General features: G+C 48.0%; 1 protein-coding gene across 1 annotated transcript in view; it reads left to right on the top strand.

Moving 5' to 3' along the window:
* The first annotated feature begins 7,640 nt into the window (after nt 1-7,640).
* Nucleotides 7,641-18,992, top strand: part of LOC138581044 (sulfotransferase 1 family member D1-like) — a 169,616-nt gene continuing 158,264 nt past the window's right edge. Inside the window, exon 1 of the mRNA XM_069652072.1 lies at nt 7,641-7,798. The gene's annotated coding sequence lies outside the window, so the exon portion shown is untranslated. The remainder of the gene's footprint in view (nt 7,799-18,992) is intronic.

Raw genomic sequence — 18,992 nt, 5'->3', positions numbered from 1 at the left:
GTTCTCCAGTTCTCTGCACAAGCCACTCCCTCGCTCTGCATGTTGTCTCAGTCAAGATGCTCGGCGACTCGCAGAGACGAGTCAAGCTTGCATGAACTCCACAGAGGTCCTGGAAAAATCCTGCACATTCCATTCCATGAATCGACAAACGCGGATGAGCACGGAGTTTGTCGCGCAAGTTCCTTATTTTCAGCACAAATAATTCCATGAATCAGGGCCTTAATGTTTAATAGAAACCGGACATCCAATCTGCTCCCACTGTTCATGCTTCCTGCCGATGCTTTTGCTCTGGCGCCACTAGAGGCTGTCTCATTGGATTGCCTCTATGGGGACATTGCCCCGGGTTAATGATGCACTGATGATACTCAGCCATTGGAGACAATGAAACACTGATAATATCGATCAACATCCTAGTATAATACTGAGCTATTGATAGTACTGATGAATTAGTAATACTGATTTACAAAGAATCTCTAAGGATATGATATGATATGGCATTTATAACGCACCTATACACAAGTGTTTCAAGGCACGACGAGGCAAGGGAGGGGGAACAGAGGGACGACAAAGGCAAAAATCTTACTAGGCCAGGTGACATTGAGATTGCGCAAGTGCAGGAAAGGGGGAAAGGGAAAAGTGCAGGAGGAAGGAGGGGAGGCTGCAGTGCAAAACATAGGATTGACACTAAATAATATTTAAAAAAAAAATAAAACAGTAGGTACAAGTGCGGCCGCTAGTGGCAAGAGCAGGGGTAGGTGCAGACATCAAGTTTCAAGAGCTGGTAGGGGACTGTAGAGATACAGAAACAGCCCCTAAGTGCAGGGGTTGCCCAGGAGGCAGTGCAGGTATGCAACTGGCGGGGGAGGCAACCTTAGCCAGAGATCAGAGGGCAGTCAGGTGAACCAGTGTAGTTTCAGTCAGGAGTTCAGCAGGGGAGAGGAGGAGAGAAAGCAGTAGCAAAGAGGAAGGTATTGAGGTGCTTCTGGAACTGGAGATGGTTCTCCTCAGGTTTCAGGGAGGCAGGGAGGATGTTCCAGTGGGAGGCCCAAGATGAAGATAGAGATCTACCACCAACTTGTTGCTTGGAGAAGCGACTGACCCTGAGGGAGTTGGAGGAGGATGAGTGAAGAGCTGGAGAAGGAAGATATTAGGAAGAGAGTGTTGAAGGTATTGAGGCCCCAGGCCCCAGAAGGCCTTGTGGACAATGCAGGGGGTTTTGAACTTAATCCTTGCAGCCACTGGGAGCCATTGCAGAGATTTCAGTCCTGGAGAGATACGATCCTTGTGCTTGAGGCCAAGGACAAGTCTCGCAGTTCTGTTCTGGATGAGTTGCACAGAGTGCAGAGTAGAAGCAGGCAGATTTAGAAAGAGGCTATTGCAGTAGTCCAGCCTACAGAGAACCAGAGCTCTGGAGACAGTGAGCTTGTGGGGGGAAGGAGAGGAAAGAAAGAATACCTCTGAGGAGGTGCACCTGATAGTGTGACTTCTTAGAGACATCCAAGATGTGAGGAGAGAAGGAGAGTGTGGAGTCAAAGATGTCCCCGAGGTTTTTAGCCTCACAGGTGGGAGAAGGAATAGGGCCAAGACAGGCCACCCAGAGAGCAACAGGAAAGGAGGGAGCAGGTGTGCTGCTGAGGAGAATCTCAGTCTTACTGGCATTAAGGAGAGATCATTGGCGGCACCCAACTCCTCGATAGCGGACAGACAGTCAGAGATGAGAGAAGGAGATGAGGTGGCGGAAGGGAGTCTGAAAATGATCTGAGTGTCAACCACATAGCACTGAAAGTTGGGGCAGAGAGTGGCAATTCAGTGGGAAAGGAGTGCCAGGTATTGGTTGAACAGCCAGGGAGAGAAGTAAGACCCCTGGGAAACACCACAGGTATAGATAGAGATAGAGGAGAGGAAGGATCCAAGTTGGACCTGGGAGGGTTGATCAGAGAGGAAAGAGGTCAGCCAAGCCAGGGCCTGATTGGTGATACCCAGGTTATCACAGAGATGGTTGAGCAGGATGGCGTGGTTGACCATGTCAAAGGCAGAAGAGAGATCAAGTAAGATGAGGACCCAGAGGGTATTACAATCAAGGTTGGAGGGTAGGTCTTCAAGGATGATCAGGAGAGCAGTTTCCGTGCTTCTGGCAGCTCTGAAGCCAGGCTGATGGTCATGGAGACAACCAACAGATTCAGTGTGAAGATTAAGCTGGAAGATGTCCAGTTTATTCAGGAGTCTGCCCAGGAAAGAAGTGTTGGAGATTGGGCGGTAGTTAGCTGGGCATGAGGGGTCGGTTGAGGGTTTCTTAAGAAGAAGGTGCACAAGGGAGTGTTTCAGGGGGAAGGGAAGACTCCAGTGGCGAAGGAGTGGTTGCAGAAGTCATCCAAAGCAAGATCCAGCGTGTCAATGTGTTCCTTGATGGTTTTAGAGGAACAGGGGTGAACCTGTTTTGACGAGACTTTCGTAGATCAGACTTGTCTATCAGTATCTTCAGGGGAGAACAGGGAAAGGCAGAGAAGGAGGCATGAGAGGTGGCGAAAGAGGGGCCAGAGGAAGAATGGGGAATAGAGTGAGGACGAAGAGAGGAAGAGAGAGCGGACAGGATGTCCTGGGTTTTTGAGATAAAATGAGAAACCAGGGCCATGCAGAGGGCCTGGGAGGTGACAGGAGAGGTAAAAACTGCAGCAGGATTGGCTAGCTCCTTCCAGATATTAAAGTGTTCAGCCGAATTGTTGGATGCTGCAGAGACGACGTCTTGAATGAGGGCTCTCTTCTCGGAGTGAACAGAGAGCTGGTATTGCCTGTGGAGCAGGTAGCAGGCCAGTTTGTCAGAGGATGTACAGGAAGCATGCCATTTGCTCTCAATCACCCTGCATTTGCATTTAAGGTTGACGAGATCTGAGTCGCACCAGGAGTTGCACTTGGCTTTGGACTTCAAGCGGATCCTCATGACAGGGGCAAAAACATCAAGAGTATCAGATATAGCTGAGTGGAGCATAGATAGGGCTGTATCAGGGTGTGAGTCAGCCGAGGAGGCTTGGGGGGGGTGAGAAAGTGGCAGCAAAAGCCTCAACGGACATGCGCTTCATGGGTCGGATGACCGAGAAGGTAGGTGGCAGTGCTGGAGTGGCTTGGCCTGAGGGGTGGAGAGAGAGAGCTGGGCGAAAGGAGAAAGTGATCACTCCAGGAGAGAGGAGTGGTGAAAGGGATAGAAAGGGGAAGGTCTGTAGAGGTCAGGGCATCCAGAGTGTGCCCTGCAGAGTGAGTCGGGCCAGAGGGGAGGATTGAGAGTGAGAGAGAGTTGCAGAGGTTGCGAAAGAGTCCAGAGGAAGGACAGGAAGCATCCAGGTGGATGTTAACGTCTCCAATAAGGAGGAGTTGAGTGGTCGAGACCAGGAGGGAAGAGGAGAGGTCCGCCCACTCAGAGCAGAAGGCGGAGATCTGACCAGGTGCCCGATAGATGGTAGCCACATTAAGGGAGTGGCCAGGAGAGAGAGAAAGCCGACAGACAAGGCATTCAACTGAGGAGTAAGCCTGCATAGTAATGATGGAGGCAGGCTTCCACTCTGGAAAGATCAAGGCTACACCACCAACGGGATGTTTGGATCTGGGCACGAAGAGGCTCTTGTAGCCATCAGGGAGGCGAGTGTCAAAGCCAGTGAACCATGTCTCTGTGAGACCAAGGACATCAAGGTCCAGTTCTTCCAGGAGACGCCAGATGTCAGAGGAATGTTTGACAGCTGAAAGAGAGTTAAGAGTGGCAAGGTGGAGAAGGTTGCCATCCTTGAAAGATTTCCAGGGAGGGGTATAAATCAGAGGTACTCCCTGCAGAGGTGAGGAAGGCACCTGAGGAGGGGGGAGGAGGTAGAAGGAGAGGGAAAGGTAGCCGAAGAGGAGGAAGAGGGTGCCAGGGAGGTGGCAGAGGTTGGAGACAATGAAGGCGAAGAAGGGTAGAGGTCACAGCAGGATCGGAAAGGAAATTGATAAGTAGCGGGAAATGTCGGTCAAAGAGGAAGGGGTTGGCCTGAGGGCCTTGGACCAAGATGGTGCCATTAAGGTAAAAATTAATGATGATCTTGGAGGAGTGGAAGTAAGCCAGGAGGACCTCCCAGCGGGTGCCATCATTAATTGGAGAAGAGGAGAAAGGAGAGAGTACAGAGACCATATGAAGAGTTCATAGGTCTGGCAAAGGAACAACAAAAAGGATGTCGGTGAGGGTCTGTCTAGAGGAAGCGCTGGTGTAGGCATCAGCGATAGGGAGGCCAGGGTTGGAGACCAGGATTTCCTTTTCGAATTTCTTCCCACCAGACTTAGTGAGAAGGGTGGGATAGTCGATAGTGAAACAGTTGGAGAAGATAGGAGAAACAGAGAGAGCCATGGTTGATGTGGAGAAGGGATAGAGGAGAGTGAGGGGAGGGTGGGTGAGAGTGAGGGGAGGGTGGGCGAGAGTGAGGGGAGCGCGGGTGGGAGTGAGAGGAGTGGATGGGTGGTGGTGGAAACACTGGGGGAGAACAAAGGGGGGTGCAAGCAGAAGAGAAACGACAGGTACAGTAGGACAGAATGAGACAGAATGCAGTCACTTGGCACAAAAAAGTTCAAAAAATTAACAATACAGGATGAAACACTAGTTAGCCACTGGGCACCGCTAAGATCGAATTTACACAGTGCAAGATGAAACACAAGGCAGCCACTGGGCACAGCTAAGATCGAATTTACACAGTGCAAGATGAAACACAAGGCAGCCACTGGGCACAGCTAAGATCGAATTTACATAGTGCAAGATGAAACACAAGGCAGCCACTGGGCACAGCTAAAATAGAATTTACACAGTGCAAGATGAAACACAAGGCAGCCACTGGGTACAGCTAAGATCGAATTTACACAGTGCAAGATGAAACACAAGGCAGACACTGGGCACAGCTAAAATCGAATTTACACAGTGCAAAGCAGTCGAATTTACAGTTGTTAAACACACTGAGATTCGAAATTTCCCAAACAGCACACAAATGCAATGCAAAAATGGGAGGGTAGGGGGTATACAGTTGTTAAACACACCGAGATTCTGAATTTCCCAAACAGCACACAAATTAAGTAAAATAAAGGAGGTATGGAAGGCATAGGCGAAAAAGCAGAAATGTGGCTTATGGCACAGCTCAATTCAACATTGGCCAGTTAGTGATAAGTCATCAGGTAATAGAACATAACTCACAAGTGTTCTGCAATGGGAGTACAAGGCTCCAGGAGAGTCCCAAGTTCTCAGAGAGGCCGGCTGCATGCTAGGGGATGATACATGAAGTGTGAGGTGGTGGAGCGTGGGATGCTGCGGGAGGAGATGGGGGGGAGGGCCCTCCGAGCTCTCCCAGGCCTGGACAGGGCCAGGCAGCAGCATTTTTGCAGGTCCTTGTGCTTGGGGACAGATTTTTCACCTACCGAGTCTAGTTAAAGCACTGATGGGCCAATCAGGAGAGTTGTTTGAAAAGCTCCATGGCAACCCTCAGAGGCACTCTGGTGCCGAGGATGATGGTGGCCGTTTGCAAAGTGGACAATGAGGCAATGCAGACCCGCACGAGAAGGCCAGTGAAATATCTGAAAATATGTAACTGGGGTTGAGGTGCGCAACCGAAACGACTCCTTCAGCTGTTCACGATATTTATAATAAAAGCAGGCACCAAGTGCGGTTTGCACGCACAGTCCCTTCCCCAGTAGGAAATCGCCACACAGCCCTCGAGCTATTCTTTGATGCAGGAGGCTCCACTGGTTTGAAGGTTGAAGTGGGGGAGCAAGGAGGATACAGCGACCTGCACGGTGCAGATGGAGGCAGGGAAAAGCTCTATACGTCTGCTCTTCGGCGGGCACTAAGGCACTAATCTCCTCCTTTGCGTTCTTGCACCAACTCTTCAGGTGAGAGATGCACATCTTTTTCTCTGTTCCTGAACTCTCCTCTGATCTTTTCAGCATTTTTAACTGTCTCTATGTTATTAAATATTGGGGTGGCTTCCCCCTCCTTCATGTAAAAACTCAAAAGCAGAGGTGCTCTTCCTCCCTGCCAAATACTCTCTCTCATCTCCTCCCCCGCCTATACAGTCCCCACCTGACACCCTCCATTGCTCGTCTTCAGTTAGAAACCTCAATTAGGCGATTCAGGCACCTCCTTTAGTTCAACACCACCAAGCACCTCTTAACCATGTATTTATGCATTTGTATTAGCATCAGGGTGCAGAACGAGGAGAGAAGATGAGATCAAGTATAGAGCAGATCAAGTCAGGAGTTCATTCAAATAGTACTGTTTTCAAAAATGTCCTAAACGTACCATGATTACTATCCGCACGCCGGTCTTTTGGGAGTTTATTCCATACTCGTGCTGCATGTGACTGGAAAGACCTGCCAAGGCCTTTCATCCGTTTATTCTTTGGGCCTACCAGGTGTATGGAGTTACTAGATCTTGTCTTCTCCAAACTGGACTACTCTTTGATCTCCCCAACTATGTTTTCTGTCCTCTCTACAAGATTAGCAGCTTTTCTACCTCTTCTCGCTTTGAACTCCCTCACTTCACACCTACTGCCTCGTTCCGTCACCTGGCTGGATGACTGATGATGCAAAACAGGGACAGATTTACATTTCTTCTCCTCGTTCAAAAGTGTATCCATGGGAAGGCACCACCATATCTATTCACCTCTATCCAACTCTACGAGCCTACTCGTAATCCTCGACTACCTTTGTGGCGCCTCGCCCTTCCTTACTCGCTTCCGCTCTTTCCCTCTTCTTGCTCCAGTTGCATGAAATTCTCTTCCCCCGGATGTCTAAGAAACTGTCCACATCGATTTGTTGCAAGCCAAATGTAAAGCCTAACTCCTTGCCTCTGAGTTATCCTCTTAACGTACCTCTCATCTGCCTTTGAGCTACCATTTTTCCCTCACCACTAACCTGTCTCTGTCCCTTTCTCTGTCCCCACTCCAACCCTTCTTACAACACTGTCACATCCCCAACATAGATGTCTGTACCACCTACCTGCTCTTAAAAATGTCTAATTTTGATTGTGCTTAATCTATGTAAGTTCACCCATGTACTGCCACCGGAGACTGTTGCTTTTTCTCCCTACCACAACCTGGTAAGAATATCACTCTAAAACACACCATTGTAATTAGCGTATTTATTCCAGTCAAATCTGATATTTAATTTATTGTACATTTTTTTGCCATCAAAGAGCATTGGTCTTCACTGTACATAAATATAACTAAATAAATGAATTCAAAATACCGTGTACTGCCTTTTTCGTATGGTCGAATATGAAGGCCCCTTTTTTAACAGAATGCGTCACGTCACAGCCTCCTGGAACACTCACTAAACGTTGCCTTGCCATTGCCTTGACTTCACAGACCTTGGTTTGAGACACATTGCTACCCTTTACACTCGGAAGACATTTGTGCGTAACAACCTCCTCCCTCTGACTGAGTTACACTCTAAAGTGCTCGGTGTGCTGCCTTTTATGATAAAGAAATCACACTGGGGATCGGTTGGCAGAACACTGGCAATAATCCATCACAGTGTGGACACAGCTATTGAGTTAGGGGGCGTGAACTCTGAAACAGGGCCAGTGTGAATAGCTGCGACCTAGACACTCCCTTGGCAGGTGTGCCAGCCAGCAGTGTGTTAAAACGCCAACCTGGACGCGCAGCTCTTCCAGCTAGGACCCACCAGCCCTGAGCAGCCCTGAGGATTGAGAGCTGGAGGGAAAGTTCCAGAAAGACCTGTCGTTTTACAGCTATAACAACCCACACGCATTCCCAGCTTTTGTGGAATAATAGAGCCAGTAAGTATTGCTTTATATCACAAAGCTGTGGAGAAGACAAACGATGGATTTATTTGTGTCCCTCAATCGTTTCAAACCGACTTTGTCGTCATTTTAACAAGCATTTCAAGTGGCAGAAGATGTCCTGACTGGAGAGTCGCTGCTCTATCTGCTCGTCCTTATTTTTAACATAAGTATATATTCATCTTTAATTGTCTGTTTCCATTGGTTTCTGGGTGTCCGAGCATGTCTAGCCATCCCGGGAAGATAGCTCAGAGGCAACATGCTCGCCTTGAAAGTAAGACGCCACAGAGCAACACAGGTTTGACTCCCGGGTCTGGGTATTAAGCGCATTATAAATAACCAATCATGTCATGTCATTGGCTGGGTGTCTGAGGTAGATAGAGGCTGTATATTTTGAGTGTCTAGCTGCCTGTCTGATAGCATCCATTGATCTTTAAGCATCTGTTGCTGTCTGTCATTTCCTTTGGTGGCTGGTGGTAGCCATGGTCTTTTAGGGGCGTGATAGTATTCATTGCTCTTTGGGTCTTAGTCGGGTGTGGTGATCTTTATCTGAAAGTTTCATTTGATTTGACTTTCTACAACGGTTGATCTTTGGTTGTCTGATGGAGTTGATGTGTAGTAACACTGGGTGTCTGATAGTGCTGGCCAGCTGATTTTTGGTTTCTTAGGGTGCACGTATTTTGATCAAGGGAATTGGTTCTCAGTGCCTTGCTTGACATGGCAGTACTCGGCTGACCAACAACCTGCACTTGATCTGGTGAGGAAGTGTAGCTCAGGGGCAACTGGTTTGTGTTGAAAGCAAGGCAACACAGGTTTGAATTCTGATCCCGTTTTAGGCGTTTTATTTAAAAAAAAAACAATTATACGTATTTGGGTGTCCCAGATCCGAGACACTAGGCCTCATTACGGGTCCGGCGGTAACCGTGCCGGTGCTATCGGCGGGTTGCCGCCTGACCCTTAAATATTTACCAGCTCCTGACTTCCCGATGCCACCGGGAGATTACAACCCTGGCGGCCCGGAACGTCAGGAGCCGGTAAAATGTTGTTCCATTCCCATAGAGTCCTAAAGAAAAAACTCTATTGGAATGCGTACACAGAAGCACTGCACCGTTGTTAACGGTGTCCGTGCTTCCGTGACGGGTCTGCCTACAGTGGCCGCTGTGCTTGGTAGGGTCAGACCTGTCTAGCACGGCAGCTCCGGCAGACTGAGCTGTAATATGTCGGTCTGGAAACAACGGTGCCAGTAAATTTACCGGCACCCTTGTTTCCGGACCGGCAGGGTCAGTATGAGGCCCACTGTGTTTCTATACTACATATTGATCAATCTACACCTTGGTGTGATAGGATTTGTTCACCAGCAGTTTACCAGAAATGTCATAATATCAATGCTGTTTCTACCGGTGCTCTTTGAATTTGTGGTGATGCAACTATTTTTTAGTTTATTTTAATAGAGGGAAGCCCTTCAATAACAGCCTTCTTTATTTAAATGTTTTCATACCCCTTTCCACCTTATTCAATCTGTTGTTGTAAAGATATATTGGCAGTCTTGCACTGATATCTTTATGATGCCACTAATATAACATTATCTATGCTTTTAGATTAAAATTTACCAGAACCATTCTATTCTTTAGTTATCTAAAACAACATAAAAACCACACAGGAAACATGAAAACATGTGGGTACTAGGATGTTGAATGCGAAATTTACACACAATAAATATTTGTGAGGGTGATCACGTTTCAGAACAAGTGCAGAATGAATGATGAAATAGGACAAGGATTCCCCAGGCAGATGGGGCGCCATTTTGTCACACAGTGATTCTCAGATACTTGGTTTTTTGCAAGTTCAAGGTCGGAAATGTCTGAGCAGACCTTAATCCCATGTAAAATGTTAAACTCTATCTGTCAGGTGAGAGCTATGAATTCCCTCTTTCCACTGTGGGTCCTAATAGTCCTTCTCGTTCATTGAAGCAACAGCAAACTTTTGTCTTGCCCTTCACAGACCTCTGCCAAACAGGGGCTTATTTTCATGTGCCAAGGAAACCCGCTTTCCCATGTGAAGAATCGTTCCTATAGGATTGTGCGAGCACCTGCGATTTTGTATATTTCCTCGCTGGACGAAAGCCAGAATCCCACCTTATTTGATTGCCACGCCAACCAGAGCATCTTCGGAGCAGTGAGGTGCCATTTTATGCTTTGCCTGCCAGCCAAGGTAGAAAATGGATTTGCCTTATAGCCATCTCAAGACATGTCACAATTGGAGTGCTCAGTAAACTGTATTTCAAGAAGGAAACACGTCACTTCTTCTGAGCACCTTCAGTTCTTAAAAATGGGCCTTTTGCCCCCCACCTTGAACAATTTCTTTGTGGTTCCTCTTAAACACTATATACTTCACACGAGCACAGCCCCAGCAATCTGAGAGGGAGGAATCTCAGCAAAATCCCTGCCTGGGGGCAATTCATAACATCATACACCCAAAAGGTAGAAATTAAACCACATGCGGGTGAGCACACGTATTTTCGACAGAGGAGGGAGGACAGAAGATGCAAAACACAAAATTCAAGTACAATAACAAATCCTATTTAGTGTCATGTTAAGTGTCAATTTAAAAAAAAATATATCAATATTTCAAAACAAGCCCAATCACAATGACATACACATTACATATAGATCCTAAGAACAGTTCTCAAATATAGAAGGCCCTAATGACCACACTTAATGACCTCAACACATAAACCATACATATACATATAACGCCCTGGTCGCATCAACCTAACCCTACATGTTTCAGTCCATAATTCCATGGATGGGGACCTTCCCCAGGGGTATCAGAAGTCAAATATAACAAGGAGACAGACAAAAATACATTCCACAACCCAAATCCATGAACTCCATTTAAGTATTTTATTAGCATTTGTGCAAATACATATACATTAATAGTTAACAGATATTAACGTAACAAACAAACAGTTAACCAATACAATCCTCATGGTGTAGTATATTGTTCTTGTCAATGTGAGTGAGGAGGGGGCAGGTGTCCAACGATTCAGATGCCAGAAGGGGTTGAGTTCAAGGGGTTTCCATCTCTCGGGTGGTTCTTAGTCAAATTGCTGTTCGGGGTGTGCTCTCAGGGGGGTTTATGGTCCGCGGCGTACTGTATGTCACACAGCAGAGCTTTCCATGATTCTAAGGTGTCGTTAGCATTATCGCCGCCTGAGTTGGTTCCTTCTTGCCAAGCTCTGGTCTCAGCTTCCGTCCATCTTTCTAGGTCTTTAAGCCATCGTTCATGCCTCGGACCCCCTGGTGACTTCCATGCCATTGCTATGGATCTCTTTGTGAGAATGCAGGCTAAATCCATTAGTTTGACTAGGTGCTTGTATTTGCTCAGTCTGGGATGAGCCCCTAATAAGCATTCTTTTGGGTTCCACTCGTATCTGGTTAGCCCAGCGTTTGTGTGGGTGTTTTTCACCATGGACCAGAATTTCGCCGTTTTGATGCAAGTCCAGAACATGTGGATCATATCAGCTTTGTCGTTTCCGCACCAGGGGCATTATGGAGATGCCTGTTTGTTGAAGGTAGCCACTCTCAGTGGGGTCATGTACGTTCTATATAAGACGTTTATTTGGATCTGTCTGAATCTGGTGTTTCTTGACACCTCTTTGGGGTATAGTAATATTCGCTCCCATTCATTATCAGATAGTTTGATTTCCAATTCGGTTTCCCATTTTTGTCTCAGTGATGTGCTTTTCGGGTTCGGTCTGTCGATTAGTTTATTGCATAGGCGGGACACCGGTTTCCAGCCATCAGCTAGGTCGTACATTTCCTGGAGGAGGGGATCTGGAGCGGGTTCCTCTGGCCACATTGTCCATTGCTTTTTGGCAGTTGTCTTGAGGCGATGGTACCACAGAAATTGGCCACTCGTGATTCCTTCGTTTGCTTGTAGCGATTCTAGTTCTCTGAATGTGCCTTCTTCAAACATGTCGCCCCTTGTGTAAATTCCGGCTCTTTCCCAGTTTCTGGCTGTCGCGAGGTCCGTCTGGGTTTTGCAGGCATCAACCAGGATGGGATTATTGGGAGTGTAGGGGTGTTTCATTTGTCGGAGGAGGCAAGTTCTAGCCCATATCTGCCTGCCTAGGGTTACTATCATGGGACGTCAGATGGTTGTTTCATCAGGTTCCAAAGTATTTCCTTGGGGAATAGATTGGAGGATGATTGCCGCAGTAGTCCAGATTCGGCAGATGGATCATCGGAGAGCCATTTCGTCACATGGCTGAGTTGTGCAGCAAGATAGTACCTTTGGAGGTCTGGTAGTTGTATCCCTCCTTATTTGTACGGGAGCGTGAGTGTTGCTAAGGAGAGTTTATGTCTGGATGACCCCCATATGAAGTCCTTGATTAAAGATTCCAGTTTTTTGAAGAAAAGAGGTCTGATGTAGTGGCAAACATTCACGAAGTAGTATAAGAGTCGAGGGAGAATTATCATTTTGACAATTGCTGCTCTGCCCATCATTGCAAGCGGTAGCTTCGACCAAGATTTCATGGATTTGCAGAGGCCTTTTATTGCTTTTTCCGTATTATGTTCGTGTGTGAGCTCAGGGGTGTGGCTCACATCGACTCCTAGGTACCTAAATATCTCCAGTTGCCATTTTATCCCGATGTCTGGTAAATCAGAATTGTCCAAGCTCCTGAGTCTAGCTAGTGGGAACGCACAGGATTTTAGCCTGCTGAATTGGATCCAGGAGTATCGAGCATAATTGTCTAGGATGTCTAGCACAACTTGTGCATTGAGCTGTGGGTCCTTCAGGTATAGGAAAACGTTGTCCGCGTACAAGGATATTATGGAGTGATCGTTGCCTAGCCTGATACCCACATCAAAGTGCTGTTTTCTGAAGTAAATGGCTACTGGCTCCAGGCCTAGAATGTATAACATCGGAGATAGCAGGCATCCTTGCCTAGAGCCCCACTCTATCACCCAGGATTTGGAGACCGTTCCTCCAGTCTTTACTCTCGCTACCGGTGAGTTTTATAGCACCTCGACCCATCGCACAAAGCCTTCGCCAAAGCCGAACTCCCTTAACACCTCGATCAGCCATTCCCAGTAGATGGAATCGAAGGCTTTTATGGCAGCGAGCGATAGCAGCGCTAGGTCTTCGTCCCTGTCGTAGGTCTCTGCCATAATGTGCTGGAGTCTCCTCAGGTTTGCTGTGGTGTTGCATCCTGGAACTAAGTCATTCATGGATCAGGGTTCCCACCACCCTCGCCAGCCTCTTGGCCAGGATTGTAGTCAGAATCTTACTATCATAGTTAGCATTGCAATTGGGCGGTATGAATCGCACTTGTTGTTAGGTTTGTTGGGCTTAAGTATGGGAATGATTATTGTTTCTTTCATGGAGTTGGGTAGGATTCCATTTTCGTATGCCTCCATATACACCTCGTGTAGGATCGGGGTGAGGGTGCTTCATACGCTTTGTAGAATTCCGGCAGAAGTCCATCACTCCCGGGGGCCTTGCATGTAGCTAGCGATCTAATCCCCTCTGTCACGTCTTCTACAGTGATTTCCGCGTCTAATAGTTCTCTTTGTTCTTCCAACAATCTTGGGAGCGCTATTTCCTCTAGGGTAGCTCTTATGTCCTCCACAGGTGTTATTGTGTCATGTGCGTACAATTTAGAGTAGAAATCTGCAAATGCACGGATGATATCTTGCTGCGTCCTGTGGGTTGCCCCCCTTTCATCTATAATCTCGGTTGGGAGGTGTCTTGGGAACTCACGTTTGCAAAGCCAGGCCAACATTCTACCAGGCTTGTCCGCTTCTTTATGTACCTTAGCTGTAAAAGTCATGTAGTCGAATTTAGACAATCTGTTCCAGGCAGAAAGGCATTCCTCCCGGGTTTCTTTTAGTTTTGTTTCAGTGTCCGGTGAGGCATCAATTTTGGATTCCAGATGCGTAATCTTAGTTTCTAGGTCTTCTAGTACTGTTTTCAGGTGTTTGCGGATGCCTCCCGCTCCAGATATCACCTCTCCCCTTGTTACTACTTTCATGGATTCCCATAGTGTGCCCCAACTTGTCACTGAGCCTTTGTTAATGTCTAGGTAGTCTTCAAGTTTGGTTCCAAGTTCCTCCTTGAATGCGTGGTCTGTGAGTGCTGCCACTGGCATTCTCCATAGCGGGATTGGTGGTCTGGGTCCTCTAAGTGTCCATTGCATAACCAGCGGAGAGTGATCTGAGATGGATCTGCCTAGGTACACTGTGGATTCCACCTGTTGTGCCAGCTCTCTGTCTATTAGCAGATAATCAATCCTCGTGTGGATCTTGTGTGGGGCCGAGTAGTAGGAGTACCTTCTCTCGGTGCAATGTTGTTCCCTCCAGATGTCCACTAGGTCGAGGAGTTCTATTGTGCTGTTTAGTGCATTGGTTGCGGCGTTGTTTAGGTGGTGGGGGGGTCCGATCTGTCCATAGTTCCGTTCCTGATGCAATTTAAATCACCTCCACATATGAAAGCTCCTTCTATACGGAGTATCATTTTAGCACTTAACATTTTGCGGTGTGAAGGTATTCCGTGTTGTGGTAGGTATGAGTTTACCAGGCATACAGTCGTGTATTCGATAGTTACCCACATTATTAGGTATATACCCTCTTTATCGGCTTCGTAGTCCAGTAGCTGGAATGGCACTGTTGGGTTTATCCACGTGAATACTCCTCTAGCGAACTTGGAATAAGGTGCCCCTCTACTGGTCCCTCCCCACCGTTCGGATAGTTTGGATGTGGATTCATCTGTAAGATGGGTCTCTTGAAGTATTGCAATCAAGATCTTTTTTCTGCGCAGGTAGGAATGAATCCGGTTTCTTCTCAGGTATGTGCCCATTGCCCTCACATTCCAAGTCATCACCCTGAGTTGGGATGCCATTGCGTTGATATTTTGGTCTCTTCAATCCGGTCACCCCAGATTTCCCGGGGCGGCTGTTGCCCCTGGTGTGAGGTTCCTTGTCTGGGTTTCGGTGATCACTCATCTCTGATCTCCGAGGCTGACTGGTCCCATGCCATTCCCTCCTTGGTGTTTTGAAGACTGCATAACTAACAAAACGATTAACATAACTTGAACTGGTGCGCCCTGCAACTAAATGTTCCTTTCGGTGCTCAGGCGCCCCTGTGCCGTCTGGACCCATCCGGGTGTCGGGCACGAGTAAGGTCGGTCAGGCAACTGGCCTGTCCTGAACTGTTTGTGGGGGTAGGGCCCTGTGCCTGGCGTGGGGCTGAGCGAGGGCCGCATCTATGTAGCTAACTGTTGTGTGGTTTACCTTCTTGGTTTTTATTTGCCTTTTGCCTGTGTTGGCTTTGTGTGCCATGAACCATTCCATGTTTCGATCGCTTACGAAGGGGGTTCCTTAGTCTTCCATAGGTTGTGTGTCTTTACCCTCTGCTAGGTTGTTGTCTTCCAGCCACATATTGGCGGCTTCGGGGGTCTCTAGGAAAATCGCACGGCCCTTGTAAATCACCTTCAGTCTTGAGGGGGATAACAGCATGTATTTCAGATTCAGGTGTCTGAGCCGCGCTTTAATCGGCACGAATGAGTTTCTCTCCCTCTGGACTTTCTGGGTGTAATCGGGGTAGATGGATAATTTGAAGTCTCCACGTTCGATGGGTCCCGCTTCTCTGGAGTGCCGCAGGATGATTTCTCTGTCTTGGAAATTGAGTATTTTGGCTATTAAAGGGCGAGGATGCGAGCCCGGTTGAGGTTTTTTTTGTAGGGACCTATGCGCCCTTTCGACCGAGAAACCTTGTGTTAGCCTTTCAGCAGCTATCCCTTGTTGTATCAGGGACTCTATGTAGGCCGTCGGGTTCGAGCCTTCGCTTCCTTCTGGGACCCCAAGTATTTTGACTTTACTACGTCTAGCCCGGCCCTCGGCCTCCTCAGCTCTGGCCTCAAGCACGGCCACCTTCCTTTCCAGGTTGACAACCTTAGCTTTCAATTCCGTAGCGTCGTCAGACGTTTCTTTTATGGTTGTCTCAGTACTCGTCACTATCTCGGTTAGGTTGCGGGCATCCTGGCGCATGAGCTGTATTTCGGTTTTGAACTCACCAATTCTGGAGTCTATGAATGTCCGTAGGGATGCAATGGCTTCCAGCACCTGGGCTTGATTTTCGGAGGATTCAGCTACTTTTGCTTGTACAGGTTCGGGGGTGGAAGGACTTGGTTGCGGAGGGGACTTTGTTTTGGTGGATATGTATGTGTCCATGGTAGCTGTTTTCCCCTTGTTTCTGGTAGACATGATGAGGGGTGTGCAAGAACTCTGGCCTTTCTGTTCCAGAGATGGGAGCGTCTGTACACAGTGTTGACCTGGAGGGGCAGTCTTAGGATTGGGTGGGTGGACTAGGCTTGGTCCTCAGTGTGCGGGGACTATACACTGTGCTTTGTGCGGGTTGTTCCCAGGGTTCGGCTAGGTGGTGATGAGTAGCATGAGGACTCTCCTGGAAAGACCGCTCTGGCCTGGTGAAATTAGTTTCCCGGTCTATTCTTGGGGGAGCGTTTGTGATTGTGCCAGTGGTGCGTGGATATGATACCCTATAATGGGAGTGTTCAGTGGCCTTGTTAATTACGAGCCCCCTCCTGCGGTTCTCCTCACCTCAAGTTCTTCGGGCTCTCTGTTGCAGAGGCGGGCGAGCACTGGGGTCGCTTGGGAGGTGGGGTCCGTGCGTCCCCTCACGGCGTCGCTCCCTGGTGTTCCGGCTTTATTGCTCTCCTGTAGGCCGTGGGCCAGCTACTTCTTGTCCCCCCGGCTGGTTGTACTTCCCCGCGCAGCAGGGCTGGAGCTCCGTTGTCGTTGGTATTGCTCCCGGGTGTTTCGGCTCTATTGCTCTCCTGCAGGCCATGGGCCAGGGGGCCTCCCCAGCTATTTCAGGGGTCGGAGTCGGGGATCCGGACCCAGCTTCCCCGTGCGATAGCTCCTTCTTCTTGTCCCCCCCGGCTGGTTGTTCCCCCCCGCGAGGCAGGGCTGTAGCTCCCTTGTCGTTGCGGTGTGTTGTGGTCCGCCGACGACGAGCGCAGTGTCGTGCTGGAATGAGCCCGGGCGGGGGGACGGGCTCCTCCTTGATCGCGACCCGCCTCAGAAGCGCCCACCAGTTTGTGGATTGGGGCCGCTGTAGAGGTGGCCGCTGTTTCTGTCGGCGCCATTTTCAGTGGGTAGCCGCCATCTTAGGTCCCGCCGAAGGTAGGGTGGGGGGATCGTTACAATGGCGATCCTGCTGGTCTGGAGAATCCGATCCAAACGAAAGTTGCGGGATCGTGTCGGGAGCCGGTCACACTACACTCGGTCCTCTTTTCTTCGTCGCAGGTGTGATTTGGGTTGGGAAAAAAGGATCAAGATGCAGCGTCTCGGCTGGAGCACGGCGCCTCAGCCTCTACTCGCCATGAGCTCCAGGCCACGCCCCCCGAACTCCATTTAAAGGGAGAACTTGGGTCTGCGATTACAGAAATGTGAAGCCATGCGCGATCTTCAAAATGCGCTTCCAGGCAGACAATCTACCATTCAAGTTAATTTACGCTGGTATCACATATCAAATTATGATAGGCTTGTTCATTTCAATTTGGACCTCAGAAGTAGGTCTATCCATTAAACATCAGGGACCAATTCGACTCCTAGGATCTTGTATTTATCAATAGCCTGGAGAATGTGTGTAGAAATGTGAGTGAGTGAATATCCAGGACCATAGCAATTTCTCAACCTGAAAGTGGTACATTTTGAAGCCCAGAGTTGAACCTTAAAATCCAGAAAGCCAATTAGGTTCCATCCAGGCGTGTTCTCTGTTGTGGCTATAGATATTGATAACTCATAGGATTTCATCAACCAATCCTGCTGCCATCCACTGTCCCACCCGCTTCCCCTTACCTTTCGAGCTCTTATTTAGTCAGCTGTTACCACCTGCCTCATGCTTTCCTTATGCTCTCCGGCCACCGTTGTCTTCATCCACAGGCCTCTTCTGCGCTGCCAGAGCTGGGCCTCAACTCAAACAAGTATTGGCAATGCCAACACTTTGGGCTTTTGTGGGCATCTAATAGCAGTGCCTGCAAAAGGCCTACTACTTTATACACATGGTCTTATTACAAGTTTCTTATTTGAACACTTTACAGTTGGTCAAAAGCGACAGGGAATGAAAACAACAGAAAGGGAATGCATCGAAGGTCAAAAATAGACGTGGGGTGAGCCAGATAATTTATGTTTGAAACAGAGCACAACTAGTCGGATTGCTGGACCATGACCTTTCTCAGCTAACCGAGGCAATCATTGAGCCAATAAGGGTTCGAGCACTACATGACATGTATCACTACATTGCCAATTTTGTGTTGTAAGACATTGATACATATTAGAACTGATTTAAAAAGGACGAGCAGCAGCCATAGCTATTTAAAAAAAAACAAGTAAATGAAATGCAGAAAGACAGAAATAATTACAGCTGTCGAAAGTATTGTAAATTACTTTAGCTACCTTGAAAAAGATTATACTCACATGATTCAATATATAATTTTATTTGGAAGATGCATAGTATGCTTCCTATTCCAAGCTAGCCACTGGTTTTGGCTTGTTTCCAGAGAACTTCCTTAGAGACAGTCATCCAAGATGGCCGCCTCCGTGGAAGAGCTGAAAGAGCTCAAAGAATTCAGCGATGGACAGGAGTGGGTTGGATTAGCCATAGGGAAAGCGTGGCTAGGGGGAGGGAATTGGAGGGATTCAAAAACCTAACAACTGTGTACCCCTCCTCAAATATCATCTCCATTGCAAAAGCATTACAGACCCTCATTCAAAGCATATATTTGAAGCTCTTATGTGAAAACTCTTATTTTAATGCCAATAGTTTCGGCTTCAAATTCGCGCTTTCAGTGCCATCTAATAGCCCAAACTAAAAAGGACTAAAGCTCAATGACCATTTAGCATCCGTGACTCAGTGGCCAGGTTGGAATGTTCTTTTTTTTTACTCAAATGCGGGTCATCTCATAGAAACAGGTCGCAAAACGTGTTTCTAATAGCTTAATCACATGGAGCTGCAGGGCTATATGGTCATTTATGTGTCCACAACCCTTCTTATCTGCTCTTCCTTCGCCAAGGCCCATACGATGGACTGCCAGGCACAAAACTGACTGGGCCTCATTGTAGGCTACTGCACCGTTCTTACTGGACCGGCATACTCTGAGTTCTGCG

The sequence above is a fragment of the Ambystoma mexicanum genome, chromosome 3p (assembly GCF_040938575.1).
Source record: "Ambystoma mexicanum isolate Mex_15411 chromosome 3p, UKY_AmexF1_1, whole genome shotgun sequence".
NCBI lineage: Eukaryota > Metazoa > Chordata > Amphibia > Caudata > Ambystomatidae > Ambystoma > Ambystoma mexicanum.
This window is presented reverse-complemented; position numbering and strand designations above follow the sequence as displayed.